Genomic DNA, 11,194 nt, shown 5'->3' with positions numbered 1-11,194 from the left:
AGTTTGGCACCATTCCTGAGTGAATTGCAGAACGTCAGAAATTTTGAAGAAATTGTGACCGCGCGGCTTAGGGATTTTTTCAAAAAAAGTTGTTCAGACGCCGAGGGCTAATTCTGTTTCCGATGATAAAAACCCACCTGATTCCACCGATAAACTCTTCAGGGGATCCTTTGCAACAGTTTAGCATCATCTTTGAATGAATTGCAGAACGCCAGATTTTTGAAGAAATTGTGACCGCGCGGCTTAGGGATTTTTTCAAAAAAAGTTGTTAAGACGTCGAGGGCTAATTCTGTTTCCGATGATAAAAACCCACCTGATTCCACCGAAAAACCTTTCAGGGGATCCTTTGCAACAGTTCAGCACCATTTTTGAATGAATTGCAGAAGTTATGATTTTTGCTGAAATTGTGACCGCGCGGCTTAGGGATTTTTTGAAAAAAAAGTTGTTCAGAGGTCGAGGGCTAATTCTGTTTCCGATGATAAAAATCCACCTGTTTCCACGGAAAAACCTTTCAGGGGATCGTTTGCAACAGTTTGGCACCATTTTTGAATGAATTTCAGAACGTCAGATTTTTGCTGAAATTGTGACCGCGAGCATTAGGGATTTTTTCAAAAAAAGTTGTTCAGACGTCGAGGGCTAATTCTGCTTCCGATGATAAATACCCACCTTATTCCACCGGAAAACCCTTCAGGGGATCGTTTGCAACAGTTTGGCACCATTTCTGAGTGAATTGCAGAACGTCAGAAATTTTGAAAAAATTGTGACCGCGCGGCTTAGGGGTTTTTTCAAAAAAAGTTGTTCAGACGTCGAGGGCTAATTCTGTTTCCGTTGATAAAAATCCACCTGTTTCCACCGAAAAACTGTTTCCGATGATAAATACCCACCTGTTTCCACCGAAAAACCCTTCAGGGGATCCTTTGCAACAGTTTAGCACCATCTTTGAATGAATTGCAGAACGTCAGATTTTTGCTGAAATTGTGACCGCGCGGCTTAGGTATTTTTTCAAAAAAAGTTGTTCAGACGTCGAGGGCTAATTCTGCTTCCGATGATAAATACCCACCTGTTTCCACCGGAAAACCCTTCAGGGGATCGTTTGCAACAGTTTGGCACCATTTCTGAGTGAATTGCAGAACGTCAGAAATTTTGAAGAAATTGTGACCGCGCGGCTTAGGCATTTTTTCAAAAAAAGTTGTTCAGACGTCGATGGCTAATTCTGTTTCCGATGATACAAACCCACCTGTTTCCACTTAAAAACCTTTCAGGGGATCGTTTGCAACAGTTAAGCACCATCTTTGAATGAATTGCAGAACGTCAGATTTTTGCTGAAATTCTGACCGCGCGGCTTAGGGATTTTTTCAAAAAAATTTGTTCAGACGTCGAGGGCTAATTCTGTTTCTGATGATAAATACCCACCTGTTTCCACCGGAAAACCCTTCAGGGGATCGTTTGCAACTGTTTAGCACCATTTTGGAGTGAATTGCAGAACGCCATAAATTTTGAAGAAATTGTGACCGCGCGCCTTAGGGATTTTTGCAAAAAAAGTTGTTAAGACGTCGAGGGCTAATTCTGCTTCTGATGATAAAAACCCACCTGATTCCACTGAAAAACCTTTCAGGGGATCCTTTGCAACAGTTTAGCACCATTCCTGAGTGAATTGCAGAACGTCAGAAATTTTGAAGAAATTGTGACCGCGCGGCTTAGGGATTTTTTCAAAAAAAGTTGTTCAGACGTCGAGGGCTAATTCTGTTTCCGATGATAAAAACCCACCTGATTCCACCGATAAACTCTTCAGGGGATCCTTTGCAACAGTTTAGCATCATCTTTGAATGAATTGCAGAACGCCAGATTTTTGAAGAAATTGTGACTGCGCGGCTTAGGGATTTTTTCAAAAAAAGTTGTTCAGACGTCGAGGGCTACTTCTGTTTCTGATGATAAATACCCACCTGTTTCCACCGGAAAACCCTTCAGGGGATCGTTTGCAACAGTTTGGCACCATTTCTGAGTGAATTGCAGAACGTCAGAAATTTTGAAAAAATTGTGACCGCGCGGCTTAGGGATTTTTTCAAAAAAAGTTGTTCAGACGTCGAGGGCTAATTCTGTTTCCGTTGATAAAAATCCACCTGTTTCCACCGAAAAACTGTTTCCGATGATAAATACCCACCTGTTTCCACCGAAAAACCCTTCAGGGGATCCTTTGCAACAGTTTAGCACCATCTTTGAATGAATTGCAGAACGTCAGATTTTTGCTGAAATTGTGACCGCGCGGCTTAGGTATTTTTTCAAAAAAAGTTGTTCAGACGTCGAGGGCTAATTCTGTTTCCGATGATAAATACCCACCTGTTTACAACGAAAAACCCTTCAGGGCATCGTTTGCAACAGTTTAGCACCATCTTTGAATGAATTGCAGAATGTCAGATTTTTGCTGAAATTGTGACCGCGCGGCTTAGGGATTTTTTCAAAAAAAGTTGTTCAGACGTCGAGGGCTACTTCTGTTTCTGATGATAAATACCCACCTGTTTCCACCGGAAAACCCTTCAGGGGATCGTTTGCAACAGTTTAGCACCATTTTTGAGTGAATTGCAGAACGCCAGAAATTTTGAAGAAATTATGACCGCGCGGCTTAGGGATTTTTCCAAAAATGTTGTTAAGACGTCGAGGGCTAATTCTGCTTCTGATGATAAAAACCCACCTGATTCCACTGAAAAACCTTTCAGGGGATCCTTTGCAACAGTTCAGCAAAATTTTTGAATGAATAGCAGAACGTCAGATTTTTGCTGAAAATGTGACCGCGCGCCTTAGGGATTTTTTCAAAAAAAGTAGTTCAGAGGTCGAGGGCTAATTCTGTTTCTGATGATAAAAATCCACCTGTTTCCACTGAAAAACCTTTCAGGGGATCGTTTGCAACAGTTTGGCACCATTTCTGAGTGAATTGCAGAACGTCAGAAATTTTGAAGAAATTGTGACGGTGCGGCTTAGGGATTTTTTCAAACAAAGTTGTTCAGACGTCGAGGGCTAATTCTGTTTCCGATGATAAATACCCACCTTTTTCCACCGAAAAACCCTTCAGGGGGTCCTTTGCAACAGTTTAGCACCATCTTTGTATGAATTGCAGAACGTCAGATTTTTGCTGAAATTGTGACCGCGCGGCTTAGGGATTTTTTCAAAATAAGTTGTTCAGACGTCGAGGGCTAATTCTGTTTCCGGTGATAAAAACTCACCTGTTTCCACTGAAAAACCTTTCAGGGGATCGTTTGCAACACTTTAGCACCATTTCTGAGTGAATTGCAGAACGTCAGAAATTTTGATGAAATTGTGACCGCGCGGCTTAGGGATTTTTTCAAAAAAAGTTTTTCAGACGTCGAGGGGTAATTCTGTTTCCGATGATAAATACCCATCTGTTTCCAACGAAAAACCCTTCAGGGCATCGTTTGCAACAGTTTAGCACCATTTCTGAGTGAATTGAAGAACGTCAGAAATTTTGAAGAAATTGTGACCGCTCGGCTTAGGGATTTTTTCAAAAAAAGTTGTTCAGACGTCGAGGGCTAATTCTGTTTCCCATGATAAATACCCATCTGTTTCCAACGAAAAACCCTTCAGGGCATCGTTTGCAACAGTTTAGCACCATTTTTGAGTGAATTGCAGAATGCCAGAAATTTTGAAGAAATTGTGACCGCGCGGCTTAGGGATTTTTTCAAAAAAAGTTATTCAGACGTCGAGGGCTAATTCGGTTTCCGATGATAAATAGCCACCTGTTTCCAACAAAAAAGCCTTCAGGGCATCGTTTGCAACAGTTTGGCACCATCTTTGAATGAATTGCAGAACGTCAGATTTTTGCTGAAATTGTGACCGCGCGGCTTAGGGATTTTTTCAAAAAAAGTTGTTCAGAGGTCGAGGGCTAATTCTGTTTCCAATGATAAATACCCACCTGTTTCCACCGAAAAACCCTTCAGGGGATCTTTTGTAACAGTTTAGTGCCATCTTTGAATGAATTGCAGAACGTCAGATTTTTGCTTTAATTGTGACCGCGCGGCTTAGGGATTTTTTCAAAAAAAGGTGTTCAGACGTCGAGGGCTAATTCTGTTTCCGATAATAAAAACCCACCTGTTTCCACTGAAAAACCTTTCAGGGGATCCTTTGCAACAATTTAGCACCATTTTTGAATGAATTGCAGAACGTCAGATTTTTGCTGAAATTGTGACCGCGCGGCTTAGGGATTTTTTCAAAAAAAGTTGTTCAGACGCCGAGGGCTAATTCTGTTTCCGATGATAAAAACCCACCTGATTCAACTGAAAAACCTTTCAGGGGATCCTTTGCAACAGTTCAGCCCCATCTTTGACTGAATTGCAGAACGTCAGATTTTTGCTGAAATTGTGACCGCGCGGCTTAGGGATTTTTTCAAAAAAAGGTGTTCAGACGTCGAGGGCTAATTCTGTTTCCGGTGATAAAAACTCACCTGTTTCCACTGAAAAACCTTTCAGGGGATCGTTTGCAACAGTTTGGCACCATTCCTGAGTGAATTGCAGAACGTCAGAAATTTTGAAGAAATTGTGACCGCGCGGCTTAGGGATTTTTTCAAAAAAAGTTGTTCAGACGTCGAGGGCTAATTCTGTTTCCGATGATAAAAACCCACCTGATTCCACCGATAAACTCTTCAGGGGATCCTTTGCAACAGTTCAGCATCATCTTTGAATGAATTGCAGAACGTCAGATTTTTGCTGAAATTGTGACCGCGCGGCTTAGGTATTTTTTCAAAAAAAGTTGTTCAGACGTCGAGGGCTAATTCTGTTTCCGATGATACAAACCCACCTGTTTCCACTTAAAAACCTTTCAGGGGATCGTTTGCAACAGTTAAGCACCATCTTTGAATTAATTGCAGAACGTCAGATTTTTGCTGAAATTCTGACCGCGCGGCTTAGGGATTTTTTCAAAAAAATTTGTTCAGACGTCGAGGGCTAATTCTGTTTCTGATGATAAATACCCACCTGTTTCCACCGGAAAACCCTTCAGGGGATCGTTTGCAACTGTTTAGCACCATTTTGGAGTGAATTGCAGAACGCCATAAATTTTGAAGAAATTGTGACCGCGCGCCTTAGGGATTTTTGCAAAAAAAGTTGTTAAGACGTCGAGGGCTAATTCTGCTTCTGATGATAAAAACCCACCTGATTCCACTGAAAAACCTTTCAGGGGATCCTTTGCAACAGTTTAGCACCATTCCTGAGTGAATTGCAGAACGTCAGAAATTTTGAAGAAATTGTGACCGCGCGGATTAGGGATTTTTTCAAAAAAAGTTGTTCAGACGTCGAGGGCTAATTCTGTTTCCGTTGATAAAAATCCACCTGTTTCCACCGAAAAACTGTTTCCGATGATAAATACCCACCTGTTTCCACCGAAAAACCCTTCAGGGGATCCTTTGCAACAGTTTAGCACCATCTTTGAATGAATTGCAGAACGTCAGATTTTTGCTGAAATTCTGACCGCGCGGCTTAGGTATTTTTTCAAAAAAAGTTGTTCAGACGTCGAGGGCTAATTCTGTTTCCGATGATAAATACCCACCTGTTTCCAACGAAAAACCCTTCAGGGCATCGTTTGCAACAGTTTAGCACCATCTTTGAATGAATTGCAGAATGTCAGATTTTTGCTGAAATTGTGACCGCGCGGCTTAGGGATTTTTTCAAAAAAAGTTGTTCAGACGTCGAGGGCTACTTCTGTTTCTGATGATAAATACCCACCTGTTTCCACCGGAAAACCCTTCAGGGGATCGTTTGCAACAGTTTAGCACCATTTTTGAGTGAATTGCAGAACGCCAGAAATTTTGAAGAAATTATGACCGCGCGGCTTAGGGATTTTTCCAAAAATGTTGTTAAGACGTCGAGGGCTAATTCTGCTTCTGATGATAAAAACCCACCTGATTCCACTGAAAAACCTTTCAGGGGATCCTTTGCAACAGTTCAGCAAAATTTTTGAATGAATAGCAGAACGTCAGATTTTTGCTGAAAATGTGACCGCGCGCCTTAGGGATTTTTTCAAAAAAAGTAGTTCAGAGGTCGAGGGCTAATTCTGTTTCTGATGATAAAAATCCACCTGTTTCCACTGAAAAACCTTTCAGGGGATCGTTTGCAACAGTTTGGCACCATTTCTGAGTGAATTGCAGAACGTCAGAAATTTTGAAGAAATTGTGACGGTGCGGCTTAGGGATTTTTTCAAACAAAGTTGTTCAGACGTCGAGGGCTAATTCTGTTTCCGATGATAAATACCCACCTTTTTCCACCGAAAAACCCTTCAGGGGGTCCTTTGCAACAGTTTAGCACCATCTTTGTATGAATTGCAGAACGTCAGATTTTTGCTGAAATTGTGACCGCGCGGCTTAGGGATTTTTTCAAAATAAGTTGTTCAGACGTCGAGGGCTAATTCTGTTTCCGGTGATAAATACCCACCTGTTTCCAACGAAAAACCCTTCAGGGCATCGTTTGCAACAGTTTAGCACCATCTTTGAATGAATTGCAGAATGTCAGATTTTTGCTGAAATTGTGACCGCGCGGCTTAGGGATTTTTTCAAAAAAAGTTGTTCAGACGTCGAGGGCTACTTCTGTTTCTGATGATAAATACCCACCTGTTTCCACCGGAAAACCCTTCAGGGGATCGTTTGCAACAGTTTAGCACCATTTTTGAGTGAATTGCAGAACGCCAGAAATTTTGAAGAAATTATGACCGCGCGGCTTAGGGATTTTTCCAAAAATGTTGTTAAGACGTCGAGGGCTAATTCTGCTTCTGATGATAAAAACCCACCTGATTCCACTGAAAAACCTTTCAGGGGATCCTTTGCAACAGTTCAGCAAAATTTTTGAATGAATAGCAGAACGTCAGATTTTTGCTGAAAATGTGACCGCGCGCCTTAGGGTTTTTTTCAAAAAAAGTAGTTCAGAGGTCGAGGGCTAATTCTGTTTCTGATGATAAAAATCCACCTGTTTCCACTGAAAAACCTTTCAGGGGATCGTTTGCAACAGTTTGGCACCATTTCTGAGTGAATTGCAGAACGTCAGAAATTTTGAAGAAATTGTGACGGTGCGGCTTAGGGATTTTTTCAAACAAAGTTGTTCAGACGTCGAGGGCTAATTCTGTTTCCGATGATAAATACCCACCTTTTTCCACCGAAAAACCCTTCAGGGGGTCCTTTGCAACAGTTTAGCACCATCTTTGTATGAATTGCAGAACGTCAGATTTTTGCTGAAATTGTGACCGCGCGGCTTAGGGATTTTTTCAAAATAAGTTGTTCAGACGTCGAGGGCTAATTCTGTTTCCGGTGATAAATACCCATCTGTTTCCAACGAAAAACCCTTCAGGGCATCGTTTGCAACAGTTTAGCACCATTTCTGAGTGAATTGAAGAACGTCAGAAATTTTGAAGAAATTGTGACCGCTCGGCTTAGGGATTTTTTCAAAAAAAGTTGTTCAGACGTCGAGGGCTAATTCTGTTTCCCATGATAAATACCCATCTGTTTCCAACGAAAAACCCTTCAGGGCATCGTTTGCAACAGTTTAGCACCATTTTTGAGTGAATTGCAGAATGCCAGAAATTTTGAAGAAATTGTGACCGCGCGGCTTAGGGTTTTTTTCAAAAAAAGTTATTCAGACGTCGAGGGCTAATTCGGTTTCCGATGATAAATAGCCACCTGTTTCCAACAAAAAAGCCTTCAGGGCATCGTTTGCAACAGTTTGGCACCATCTTTGAATGAATTGCAGAACGTCAGATTTTTGCTGAAATTGTGACCGCGCGGCTTAGGGATTTTTTCAAAAAAAGTTGTTCAGAGGTCGAGGGCTAATTCTGTTTCCAATGATAAATACCCACCTGTTTCCACCGAAAAACCCTTCAGGGGATCTTTTGTAACAGTTTAATGCCATCTTTGAATGAATTGCAGAACGTCAGATTTTTGCTTTAATTGTGACCGCGCGGCTTAGGGATTTTTTCAAAAAAAGGTGTTCAGACGTCGAGGGCTAATTCTGTTTCCGATGATAAAACCCCACCTGATTCCACTGAAAAACCTTTCAGGGGATCCTTTGCAACAGTTCAGCACCATTTTTGAATGAATTGCAGAACGTCAGATTTTTGCTGAAATTGTGACCGCGCGGCTTAGGGATTTTTTCAAAAAAAGTTGTTCAGACGCCGAGGGCTAATTCTGTTTCCGATGATAAAAACCCACCTGATTCAACTGAAAAACCTTTCAGGGGATCCTTTGCAACAGTTCAGCACCATCTTTGACTGAATTGCAGAACGTCAGATTTTTGCTGAAATTGTGACCGCGCGGCTTAGGGATTTTTTCAAAAAAAGGTGTTCAGACGTCGAGGGCTAATTCTGTTTCCGGTGATAAAAACTCACCTGTTTCCACTGAAAAACCTTTCAGGGGATCGTTTGCAACAGTTTGGCACCATTCCTGAGTGAATTGCAGAACGTCAGAAATTTTGAAGAAATTGTGACCGCGCGGCTTAGGGATTTTTTCAAAAAAAGTTGTTCAGACGTCGAGGGCTAATTCTGTTTCCGATGATAAAAACCCACCTGATTCCACCGATAAACTCTTCAGGGGATCCTTTGCAACAGTTCAGCATCATCTTTGAATGAATTGCAGAACGCCAGATTTTTGAAGAAATTGTGACCGCGCGGCTTAGGGATTTTTTGAAAAAAAAGTTGTTCAGAGGTCGCGGGCTAATTCTGTTTCCGATGATAAAAATCCACCTGTTTCCACGGAAAAACCTTTCAGGGGATCGTTTGCAACAGTTTGGCACCATTTTTGAATGAATTTCAGAACGTCAGATTTTTGCTGAAATTGTGACCGCGAGCATTAGGGATTTTTTCAAAAAAAGTTGTTCAGACGTCGAGGGCTAATTCTGCTTCCGATGATAAATACCCACCTTTTTCCACCGGAAAACCCTTCAGGGGATCGTTTGCAATAGTTTGGCACCATTTCTGAGTGAATTGCAGAACGTCAGAAATTTTAAAAAAATTGTGACCGCGCGGCTTAGGGATTTTTTCAAAAAAAGTTGTTCAGACGTCGAGGGCTAATTCTGTTTCCGTTGATAAAAATCCACCTGTTTCCACCGAAAAACTGTTTCCGATGATAAATACCCACCTGTTTCCACCGAAAAACCCTTCAGGGGATCCTTTGCAACAGTTTAGCACCATCTTTGAATGAATTGCAGAACGTCAGATTTTTGCTGAAATTCTGACCGCGCGGCTTAGGTATTTTTTCAAAAAAAGTTGTTCAGACGTCGAGGGCTAATTCTGTTTCCGATGATAAATACCCACCTGTTTCCAACGAAAAACCCTTCAGGGCATCGTTTGCAACAGTTTAGCACCATCTTTGAATGAATTGCAGAATGTCAGATTTTTGCTGAAATTGTGACCGCGCGGCTTAGGGATTTTTTCAAAAAAAGTTGTTCAGACGTCGAGGGCTACTTCTGTTTCTGATGATAAATACCCACCTGTTTCCACCGGAAAACCCTTCAGGGGATCGTTTGCAACAGTTTAGCACCATTTTTGAGTGAATTGCAGAACGCCAGAAATTTTGAAGAAATTATGACCGCGCGGCTTAGGGATTTTTCCAAAAATGTTGTTAAGACGTCGAGGGCTAATTCTGCTTCTGATGATAAAAACCCACCTGATTCCACTGAAAAACCTTTCAGGGGATCCTTTGCAACAGTTCAGCAAAATTTTTGAATGAATAGCAGAACGTCAGATTTTTGCTGAAAATGTGACCGCGCGCCTTAGGGATTTTTTCAAAAAAAGTAGTTCAGAGGTCGAGGGCTAATTCTGTTTCTGATGATAAAAATCCACCTGTTTCCACTGAAAAACCTTTCAGGGGATCGTTTGCAACAGTTTGGCACCATTTCTGAGTGAATTGCAGAACGTCAGAAATTTTGAAGAAATTGTGACGGTGCGGCTTAGGGATTTTTTCAAACAAAGTTGTTCAGACGTCGAGGGCTAATTCTGTTTCCGATGATAAATACCCACCTTTTTCCACCGAAAAACCCTTCAGGGGGTCCTTTGCAACAGTTTAGCACCATCTTTGTATGAATTGCAGAACGTCAGATTTTTGCTGAAATTGTGACCGCGCGGCTTAGGGATTTTTTCAAAATAAGTTGTTCAGACGTCGAGGGCTAATTCTGTTTCCGGTGATAAAAACTCACCTGTTTCCACTGAAAAACCTTTCAGGGGATCGTTTGCAACACTTTAGCACCATTTCTGAGTGAATTGCAGAACGTCAGAAATTTTGATGAAATTGTGACCGCGCGGCTTAGGGATTTTTTCAAAAAAAGTTGTTCAGACGTCGAGGGCTAATTCTGTTTCCGATGATAAATACCCATCTGTTTCCAACGAAAAACCCTTCAGGGCATCGTTTGCAACAGTTTAGCACCATTTCTGAGTGAATTGAAGAACGTCAGAAATTTTGAAGAAATTGTGACCGCTCGGCTTAGGGATTTTTTCAAAAAAAGTTGTTCAGACGTCGAGGGCTAATTCTGTTTCCCATGATAAATACCCATCTGTTTCCAACGAAAAACCCTTCAGGGCATCGTTTGCAACAGTTTAGCACCATTTTTGAGTGAATTGCAGAATGCCAGGAATTTTGAAGAAATTGTGACCGCGCGGCTTAGGGATTTTTTCAAAAAAAGTTATTCAGACGTCGAGGGCTAATTCGGTTTCCGATGATAAATAGCCACCTGTTTCCAACAAAAAAGCCTTCAGGGCATCGTTTGCAACAGTTTGGCACCATCTTTGAATGAATTGCAGAACGTCAGATTTTTGCTGAAATTGTGACCGCGCGGCTTAGGGATTTTTTCAAAAAAAGTTGTTCAGACGTCGAGGGCTACTTCTGTTTCTGATGATAAATACCCACCTGTTTCCACCGGAAAACCCTTCAGGGGATCGTTTGCAACAGTTTAGCACCATTTTTGAGTGAATTGCAAAACGCCAGAAATTTTGAAGAAATTGTGACCGCGCGGCTTAGGGATTTTTCCAAAAATGTTGTTAAGACGTCGAGGGCTAATTCTGCTTCTGATGATAAAAACCCACCTTTTTCCACCGGAAAACCCTTCAGGGGATCGTTTGCAACAGTTTGGCACCATTTCTGAGTGAATTGCAGAACGTCAGAAATTTTGAAAAAATTGTGACCGCGCGGCTTAGGGATTTTTTCAAAAAAAGTTGT

Source organism: Podarcis melisellensis (genome assembly GCF_964234715.1).
Source record: "Podarcis melisellensis genome assembly, contig: HAP1_SCAFFOLD_20, whole genome shotgun sequence".
Classification (NCBI taxonomy): domain Eukaryota; kingdom Metazoa; phylum Chordata; class Lepidosauria; order Squamata; family Lacertidae; genus Podarcis; species Podarcis melisellensis.
Note: the sequence above shows the minus strand (reverse complement) of the source record.